The sequence below is a fragment of the Anabrus simplex genome, chromosome 1 (genome assembly GCF_040414725.1).
Source record: "Anabrus simplex isolate iqAnaSimp1 chromosome 1, ASM4041472v1, whole genome shotgun sequence".
In the NCBI taxonomy this organism is placed as follows: Eukaryota; Metazoa; Arthropoda; class Insecta; order Orthoptera; family Tettigoniidae; genus Anabrus; species Anabrus simplex.
In genome coordinates this window covers 1,059,062,801-1,059,072,655 of record NC_090265.1, presented here as the reverse complement: position 1 = coordinate 1,059,072,655, position 9,855 = coordinate 1,059,062,801, and the positions used below count along the sequence as shown (strand labels likewise).

At 43.0% G+C, this 9,855-nt stretch overlaps 1 protein-coding gene across 2 annotated transcripts in view; it reads left to right on the top strand.

Annotated features, from left to right (window-relative positions):
- Positions 1-9,855, top strand: part of LOC137496878 (uncharacterized) — a 60,441-nt gene that overhangs the window by 8,414 nt on the left and 42,172 nt on the right. The window contains exon 1 of one of the 2 annotated variants that reach the window (XM_068225378.1): positions 3,247-3,277. The exons of the other annotated variant lie outside the window; for it this stretch is intronic. The gene's annotated coding sequence lies outside the window, so the exon portion shown is untranslated. Of the gene's footprint in view, positions 1-3,246; positions 3,278-9,855 lie in introns of those variants that run through there. 2 annotated transcript variants of the gene reach the window in all.

Here is a 9,855-nt window from a genome sequence, read left to right as displayed (position 1 = left end):
ATAATAATAATAATAATAATAATAATAATAATAATAATAATAATAATAATAATTGTACCGGGAGGTACACCCCAACGCCGCGCATTTAAATCTTGCGCCTAAAAGAACTCCTCTACAGGAGAAACTGTGAACTTGAAACTAGACCTACTTAAACTTTTACTCAGAAGATGTCACTAACATAATTCGACGTAATTTTGTTATTGTGAAGTTTCCAGTACTGTGTAAATTTCAACTGGTTTTGTTTTTCATTTATCAAGAGGTTTGGACATTCTCTCATAGATGTCTCTACTAAAAACTATGATCATGCACTCTGGTGCGAAGTGAAGGAACCTTTCTGAAGAAGTTTTGTATTCATAAGTTTTTTCTTTACTAAATTTCGTTCATTCATTTTTGGGTTGGCAATATTGACTTTTCTTTCCGCCAGTTTTGAATTTAGCCAATCATGAATTTCTGTAATTAATTTTCTGCCTATCACAGGCTTCTTCCTCGATTCTGAGTGTCACTTTTCATGTTATCCAATAAAATTGAGAGGGTGTGGCTGGTTTATTCATGAAAAGTCTCGAACCTTCCCCGAGGGTATATAAACTGTGGATTTTGTCACGTCTCTTGGCCATTTGATCGTCATCTAACTTAGTGTGTGTATCAAGCAGGGTGCGCGGGAGGCGCCTCTTTCATCAGGCAGCAGTTCTTCAGCAAGGTAATGGCCAATTAACATCTTTATTTCTTTGCTAGCTCCGCAGTTTAACCTGACGGAAAGGTCCGAAACCTTAACTATGTAACCAACCTCTAAAATGTAAGTTCTGCCGGCTAATGTAATTTTTCATCAACCTTTAACAGTAAATCGGGGATAGAGAGTGACGTACCCTCTCGAGCTCCCCTGCATATTGGTTTGAGGTGACTACGTTTTACAACTGGTTTTCTTCCTTTCCGTAATGTCTTAAATTTCCTTCGTATACGAGTCACCTCCATAGTTTGGGAATAGCCCTGTTTCATCGGCCTAGCGCCACTTAGGTTTTAAGACTTCATATCCGGGAGTGCAAGTATTCGCCTCCTTTCATTTTGTGTTCGGGACATTTATTTAACTCTTATTTCTTTTTACACGAAGGTCCTATAGGTTGGGAACGAAATACCCCTGTTTCATTTTGTAAGCTGGGCCATGGAAGGCCAAAAAGGTGTACGATATTTTTGGTGTTGCCTTGAATTGGCTTGAAAACTGAGAGCCTGTTAGCTCTTTTGAAAGTAAGATTACTGAATGCCTTTTGAAGGCTTGATATTGTGAGTTGGGAGCCGGCGCTCCATGTGTTAGGGGATTTCTGCCCTTGTGTAAAATTGTAATCTTTTGTAAAGTTGAGCTGAGAGCTCAGGAAATGTAAAGCGAGGGGCTGGAAGCTCTGGTTACTAAAGTCACTAAAGTTTGGGTTTTCTTGCTTTGTCTAATCTTTGTCATGGTACCTGATATCATTGTTATCTCACTAAGTGAGAATTTTGTTAACTTGTTTTTTTTAAATATATAACCTTCCATTTCAGTTTAAATTCTTTCTTGACATAGTAGTTAGACCCATTCACCCCGGCACCTTCTTTCACCTCTGCTGGTCCACGGGTGACCCAGTAACAACAACAACAACAACAACAACAACAATAATAATAATAATAATAATAATAATAATAATAATAATAATAATAATAATAACGATACACCAATATTACTCCTAATCCATGAAATATATCGGTATTCTTTTCTTCATATTCTTAAATCGCATTAATGGACTCGCAAAATGCACCAACATTTACAGATTTCAGATTTTTGAACTTTTTAAATTTTTGGCTTTCGGTCTTCTTCGACCTTCAGCCGCACTCAGTTTGCCCTTTTTTAATATTTGATAATAAGCCATTTATATATATAGTACTAACTAGTATATTATATATTGTTCTACTAATTGTTATTATTATTATTATTTAATTAATTTATTTAATCTGTTTACCCTCTAGGGTTGGTTTTTTCCCGAACTCAGAGAGGGATCCCACCTCCACCGCCTCTAGGACAGTGTCCTGGAGCGTGGGACAGTTGGTCTGGGATAAAATTGAGGAGGAGGACCCGTACCTCACCCAGGCAGCCTCACCTGCTATGAATGAACAAGAGCCTTGTGGGGGATGGGAATATTGGAAGGGGTGGGTAAGGAAGAGGAAATGAATCGGCCGTGTCCTTGTGTTGGGTACCATCCCGGCATTTCCCTGGAGAAGAATTGGGAAACCACAGGAAACAACTTCGAGGATGGATGAGACGGGAATCAAACCCTCCTCTAACAAGTTGACTTTCCGAGGATGAGCTGATCCCGTTCCGGTCCTCGTACCACTTTTCCAATTTCGTGGCAGAGCTGGGAATCGAACGCGGGCCTCCAGGGGTGGGAGCTAATTACACTATCCACTACACCACAAAGGCGGACTAAATGTAAATTAATGAAATTAACTTATACAATTGAAGTGAATTCTAAAGACGACACACACACACACACACACACACACACACACGCGCGCGCGCGCACGCACATTCCCCGAGGCACTGGAATTAACCAATTAAGATTAAAATTGTCCAACCAGCCGTGAACCGAACCCGAGTCCCCTTGACCCGAAGGCCAGTACGCTGACCCTTTAGCCACGGAGCCGGACGCTTATGAATATGGTAACCTTACGTAAAAGTATTTAGGTCACATATAACCAATAAGAAGGGCTCATGTTTCTTCATCTCCTGGCACTGGGCGAGTTGGCTGTGCCGGTAGTAGCGCGCAGCTGTGAGCTTGCATCCGGGAGATAGTGGGTTCGAATCCCACTGTCGGCATCCCTGAATATGGTTTTCCGTGGTTTCCCATTTTCACACCCGGCAAATGCTGGGGCTGTACCTTAATTAAGGCCACGGCAGCTTCCTTCCCATCCCTAAGCCTTTTCTATCCCATCGTCGCTATAAGACCTCTGTGTCGGTGCGACGTAAAGCAAATAGCATCTCTTGGCGGTCCTTAGACATGTCGAATGCCGGAATCTTGCCCTGAAAGGATTCTTTCAACATGAAAGTTAATCCACTGCGGCGGACCTCAAATTCCAACGACTGCTCTGGGTATCTCGAGTCCTGAGGATGGGAGGCGAGCCATGATAAGCCCGCAAGGCAAATAACAAAACAGATGACAGGCTCTTTCAAGGACACTTTCATGAAGTAAGACTATAATGCTGTTGTGAGCTCATCATTTCGCATCAGTTCTGGTGTCAGTCCGCAGCTTCTATGAACGTAAGTTACTCTAAGCTGTCTCAATTCATTTCATATTACTCGTATTTTTTTCGTCCTCCTTGTATTTAGTTTAGAGTTGGAATGCTAACCACGGAATTGATGGAATTTCTGTAGAAGTACCTTGCTGTTTTATTTTTAAAAAGCTGGGAGAAGTGGCTCACTCTTTAGACCGCTAGACTTGGCCTTCTGACTCCAAATTGGTGGGTTCGATCACTACTCATATGTGTGTGGAATTTGGAGACCTTCAATTATGCCAGTCTTGTGGTGTAGGGTCTTTAGATTGCCTGTTATCCACCGATGCCGCGGGTTTGATTCCCGACCAATACAGGGATTTTAATTTTTGGCCGAGATTTGGAAACATTCCCTCAGCTTCGTGGGACAAACCGAGTAGCTGTCTGATACGAGAGGCAAACAACGCGGTCAAGATCCAAGCAATAAGGCAGAGGATTCTGTCAGGCTGATCACATAGCAGGCGATCTGGCTGGGTAGCAGTATCCTGGGAAGACCTAGGCCCTAAAAGGCTACGAGGGTGGGGGAAGTTAAAATAATTCTTGTAGGGCAAAATTCTGGCACCTCGACTTCTCCGAAAACACCGAAAACAATGGATTATTATTATTATTATTATTATTATTATTATTATTATTATTATTATTATTATTATTATTATTATTATCAAGTCAGCCTCGCGGTCTAGGGGTAACGATCTTTCTTCTTACTCGGAAGCTCTCGGTTTGATTCCTGGGCAGGTCATGTTTCTTAACGTAGATCTCAGTGCTGATTCGAGGTCCGCTCAGGCTACGCGAGTACAAACGAGGGGCTAACTCACCGTGAAATGGTACTCATTTTTGGTTTAGGCTGAGTGAATCGTGTAGCAACGTAGTAATTCGTAGTGGGCAAAGGGATGTTGTGTGAAAGGAAAGCTCAGAAAATGACTTCTGTAACCTCTAACTAAGCCGTACAACAGACTGATGAAGTATTCTGGCAAGAGTTTAAGGGTAATAACAAATGGTCGGCTGACGGGGGAAATTAATGTTTAGAAATAGAGGGAGAGGCAGTGAACAGTTACCTCCACTTTAGCCGGTGCTGCTGGTCAGGTGGACTGGGGAAACGCTTGCTTTGTTCCCGAGTGGCGGGGAATTAGTGCGTGGTCAAGTTGTGTAGCGAGCATGGTTAGCGTGAATGTCAAGTTTACGAGTGGAGAGTTTTCTTGGTTTTTCTTTGCAATTTGCTTTACATCGTACCGACACAGATAGGTCTTATGGCGACGATAGGACAGGAAAGGGCTAGGAGTGGGAAGGAAGCGGCCATGGCATTTGCCTGGTGTGAAAATGTGTGGGCTGCCGACAGTCGGGTTCGAACCCACTATCTCCCGGATGCCAGCTCACAGCTGCGCGCCCTTAACCGCACGGCCAACTCGCCCGGTGGAAAGTTCTTGTTATCCCCACGTTATTAGCGTTGCTTTCCTACTTTTGTTGTTCAGTGTTATTTGTGTTAGCATGAAATTTGTCTCAGGATAGTCCGATCAGAAAATCTTTGTTTCTGCAGCATTACTGCACGCAGAATAATTGACCACACTTTTTTTTTCATAGTACGGTTAAACTCGGAACGTCATGTGCAAATCATACAGCAATCACCCTATTTTCAGTAGGAAATCGCCATTTCCTATACAATTCGTTTGTCAATGCGTGCATTAAAACGGATGTTCGATGAGCAAATAATTGGTCGTGGACTTTGTTCACATCGTTCTCTAAGTGTGTGTTATTTTTATTTCTGTGGAACTTCAAAACAGAAAGTGTAGCAGGACAATCCACGTGCTCTCGAGCCCTGGGGAATTAAATCAGACGACCGATACGTGAAATTTCACAGGCGGAGATACAAAGGGCGTTTCGGAATTTTCTTTTACGCTGATGCAGCATTTGTATTGTGAACGATGGGCATCATTTTCAACAGCTCCTTTGGTGACAGGCAAGATCTACATTTGTTTTCCGAATTTCATTTATTCACTAATAATTTAGACCTACAGTAATGGCACTGAACGTTCGCCCACACTGCTACACGTTACCAGTGAGTCTAGAGATGGGCTGCAGGCAATTTGTTCCCCCGAAGTCTCCTAAATAGTGCGGTAAATTTTCGCTGTCTCTCCCTGCATTTGAAAACACTGACGTTGACGCATGTTGGTCGCTTTACAGTCTATATATACTAACCCTCTGGACGAGTCCTGTCATTCTCCCCGCTTGGAAGGAGGTGCTTAAATACCGCTCCAGTTGCAAGAAACCTAGACGAAGAGTTTAAATACAATGTTTTAGTCCGTAAAACAAGTCACATGATAAACTAGTAAAATGAATACGTACGTCTATTTAAGGCCAACAGTTCAAATACGAGGGTTGGGGCAAAAGTCATGGTAACTATTTTTTTCTTGAAGATACCAGTTCGGTTTGAAAATGTGACATATACAGACGAAAGGCCAAAGTGTTAACTGCATGTGTCGACAATGAATAGCACTGACATATCGTAACCCACTAATTTATTACGGTAATATACAGGGCAATATGGCCTTCCCGGTGCAAAAGAATGACAACACAGTACACATAAAGTTGACATGACAAACCTGGGCCTAAAAACCCTCAAAGTAGTCCCCTGCTACTGACACCACACGCTGCCAACGATGTGGGGGGGGCGCTGAATACCATTTGCCTCAGCATTTGCCGCACCAAGTGTGAATCGGGTCATCTGCTGGCGCACAGCATTAGCATTGCCCTCTCGTGTTGCAAACCGCCTACCACGTAGGGGTTCCTTAATCTTACGAATGAGATCAAAGTCACAAGTTGAAATGTCGGGAGAGTACGGTGGGTGCTCCAGTACTTCCCATCCCCAACGTCGCAGTAGCTTCCCTACACACTCTGCTTTATGTGGTTGTGTATTGTCATGCAGGATTATTGCACTGTCCACAAGATCCGAACGTTTCTCCCGAACGCCACGTCGTACCTGTCGCACCAGGAAGTCCCTGTAGTACTGTGCGGTCACTGTTCTGCCATGTGGAACAAAGTGGCAAACAATGACACCCCTGAAGTCATACGCGACGATCACCATCAATTTGACTGGGGAAGGATTCTGACGGACCTTCTGCCTCCTTGGTGATCCAGCATGTCTGGTTCGTATGCCGTGGCCCAAAATTAATCGATGGCGATTATTCGTGACAAGAATTGATCGCCGTCCTGTTGCCAGCGTGCAAGGTGGTCGGAGCATATTGGATAGCGCACCCACCTTTCAACTTCCGCCAGTGCATGCGGTACCCACCGCGATGTGATTTTGCTCAGTTGGAGCTCATTACACAATATCCTGTGGACGGTGCGTTTCTCGATGCCACTTGCCCTCTCTAACTCCAGTAGCGTCCATCGCCTGTCTTCATCCAGGAGCTGCTCGATGACGGCACGTGCCATGTCGGCCCGCACACTGACAGGTCGTCCCGAACGTTGCTCATCACTGGTTGACACACGTCCTTGCTGAAACTTTCCTACACATCGTGCTACTGTACGGTATGGTAGGGCATTACTCCAAAGGGATTCCACTAATTCACTGTGATATTCCATCGCATTTCTCCCTCGGAGAACGGCTATTTTGATGTAAGCGCACTACTCAACACGGGTTACTTCCATCTCGTACGACTTTCACCAACTGGCTGATTTCACAAACCTTGCTGCGCTACTACCAGCTACCACAGAGCTATCTGTTGTTCTGCATACACACAATGCCTGCAGAACTTCCACACGACACATATACGTTTGTGATCCGTTCACGTATCTACAAGAAAAAAAATAGTTGCTACGACTTTTGCCCCAATCCTCGTATAATTAAATGTCACTAAATATATGTATGTTTGTCCGCACTCTTCCTAAATCAAACAGAAACCAAACCCCATGGCGCAACAGCACTGGAGGGCTATGGCCTACCAAGCGACCGCTGCTCAGCCTGAAGGCTTGCAGATTACGAGGTGTCATGTGGTCAGCACAACGGATCCTCTCAGCCGTTATTCTTGGCTTTCTAGACCGGGGCCGTCATCTCACCGTCAGATAGCTTCTCAATTGTAATCTTGTAGGCTGAGTGGACCTCGAATCAGCCCTCAGATGCAGGTAAAAATTACTGACCTGGCCGGGATCGAACCCGGGGCATTCCGGTAAGATACAGGCACGCTACCCCTACACCGCGGGGATGGCCTTCCTAAACCACAAAACCGATTTAAAGAAAATTTAGTACATACATAACTTACTATCTCGAAAATGATACTGCGGCGGTAAGACACTCGTAACACCCCTAGGGGTGGAGCTGGGTTATGTACAAACAATCAGAAACCTCAGCTAAACTTGACACACAAATGGCTTACTTTCAGGAAAAGTATACTTTGGGGGTAAGACACAACTGACTAGAGGGGGGTTCGATTCACACCTCAGCCATCCTCGAACAATGTTACTGTCGAATGTACAGTTTTCGAGGTCTCTGAGATGAATAGTGATATTCCGGGTGCCATTTAAGTAAATGTTCATCCCCATCGACATGGGGGCGAGAAGGGATGAAAATAAATTATCCAAATTGACCGAGATTCACATATGACTTACTACATGAAAAAAAAGAGATACTGAATTGAAACACTTTGGATGCCGTTTAAGTCCAAGTTCAGCCTCCATCCACGTGGGGGTTGAGGTGTGGGGAAAAAACGTCCACGGGAGGTCCACAGTTTTCGGTGTCGCTAGGCTGATTGGTGACAGTCCCAGTGAGAGTGCACATCATATCTATAGGGCGACGCGTAAGTACATACAGTTATCACTTGTTTTCATTACTTATTTCTAAAGATCAACAACTTCCCATACAATCTGGACTACCACAAGGACAAAGTTTAACCCAGAACCAAATAATTAAAAAAAAAATGAAACGCATAACAATAACTCTAAAACTACAAAAGAGTTAGTAAATTATCAGTCTGTCCTCCTCTATGGTGTAGTGATTAATGTGAACCGGGTTCGATTCCCGGCTCTGCCACGAAATTCGAAACATAGTATGAGGACTGGAACGGGATCAACTCAGCCTCGGGAGGTCAACTGACTAGAGGGGGGTTCGATTCACACCTCAGCCATCCTCGAAATGGTATCCCACTTTTCCTCCAGTTAAATGCCGGGATGGTACCTAACTTGAAGCCACGGCCGCTTCCTTCCCTCTTCCTTGTATATCCATTCCAATATTACCATCCCCTCACAAGGCCCTTGTTCATCATAGCAGGTGAGGCCGCCTGGGCGAGGTACTGGTCCTCCACCCCAGTTTTATCCCTCGCTCAAAATTCTGAAGCTCAAGGCGGTAGAGGTGGGATCTCTCGCTGAGTCCGAGGGAAAAGCCAACCCTGGAGGGTAAACGGATTAAGGAAGAAAGAAATAAAGAAAGAAAAATGAAAGAAAGAAAATATCAATCAACATCACAATGAAGCAATCTTCAGAATATCACTTCACTCATAATTAATGGGAAATACAATTCCTAAAAGAGAACATACAAAAAATACCTCGGCAGTGCCGGGTACTACAGCTAGTAAATAAATAAATAAACATGCAATAACCACTTAGAGTAAAATTAATTTATATACATATCAAATAGCTTAACGATAATTAATGATTCTTAACAGTAGGAATATGATTTTATAACAATTTTTCTAAGTTTCCTTTCTGCGTGGTGTCTTAGTTACACACTTTCTTTTACAATTTGTTTTACATCGTAACGACACAGATAGGTCTTATCTCGATAATGGGATACGGAAGTAGGAGTAGAAAGAAAGCACTCATGGCCTTGATTAAGGTACAACACCAGCATCCTTCTGGTTTGAAAATGGGGAACCACAGCAAACTATCTTCTGGACTGCCGACAGTAGGGTTCGAAGCCACTATCTCGTGAATGCAAGCTGATAGCTACGTGACCCAAAACCACCCAGCCATTTCCTTGGTTTAGTTAGACTAGGAAGACTGTTGAATGTATCTATATCAATTCTCATAAAATGTAATCTTTCAGGTAAGTTTCGAAGAGTAGTAAAAAGATGATGATACTACCAAAAAAAAAACTTCCTTCCTTTTTCTGGATCAAAATGATATTCTCGAGAACAGATTTCTTGTAAAAATCAACAACTTTAAAACCGGACTATCTAATCTTCTTCTTCTTCTTCTTCAGCTGTTTCTACCGCTTTACCGCTTTTCCTACACCTGTGGGGTCGCAGGTGCTAACTGTGCCCACACACACACACACACACACACACACACACACACACACGTGTGTGTGTGTGTGTGTGTGTGTGTGTGTGTATGTATGGATGGATGGATTTATTTATTTATTTATTTATTTATTTATTTATTTATTTATTTATTTATTTATTTATTTATTTATTTATTTATTTATTTATTTATTTATTTATTTATTTATTTATTTATTTATTTATTTATTTATTTATTTATTTATTTGGCCCTGTTTTACGGCCGGATGCCCTTTCTGACGCTAATCCTGTATGGAAGGATGTAATCACTGTTGGATGTTTCTGTGGTGGTTCGTAG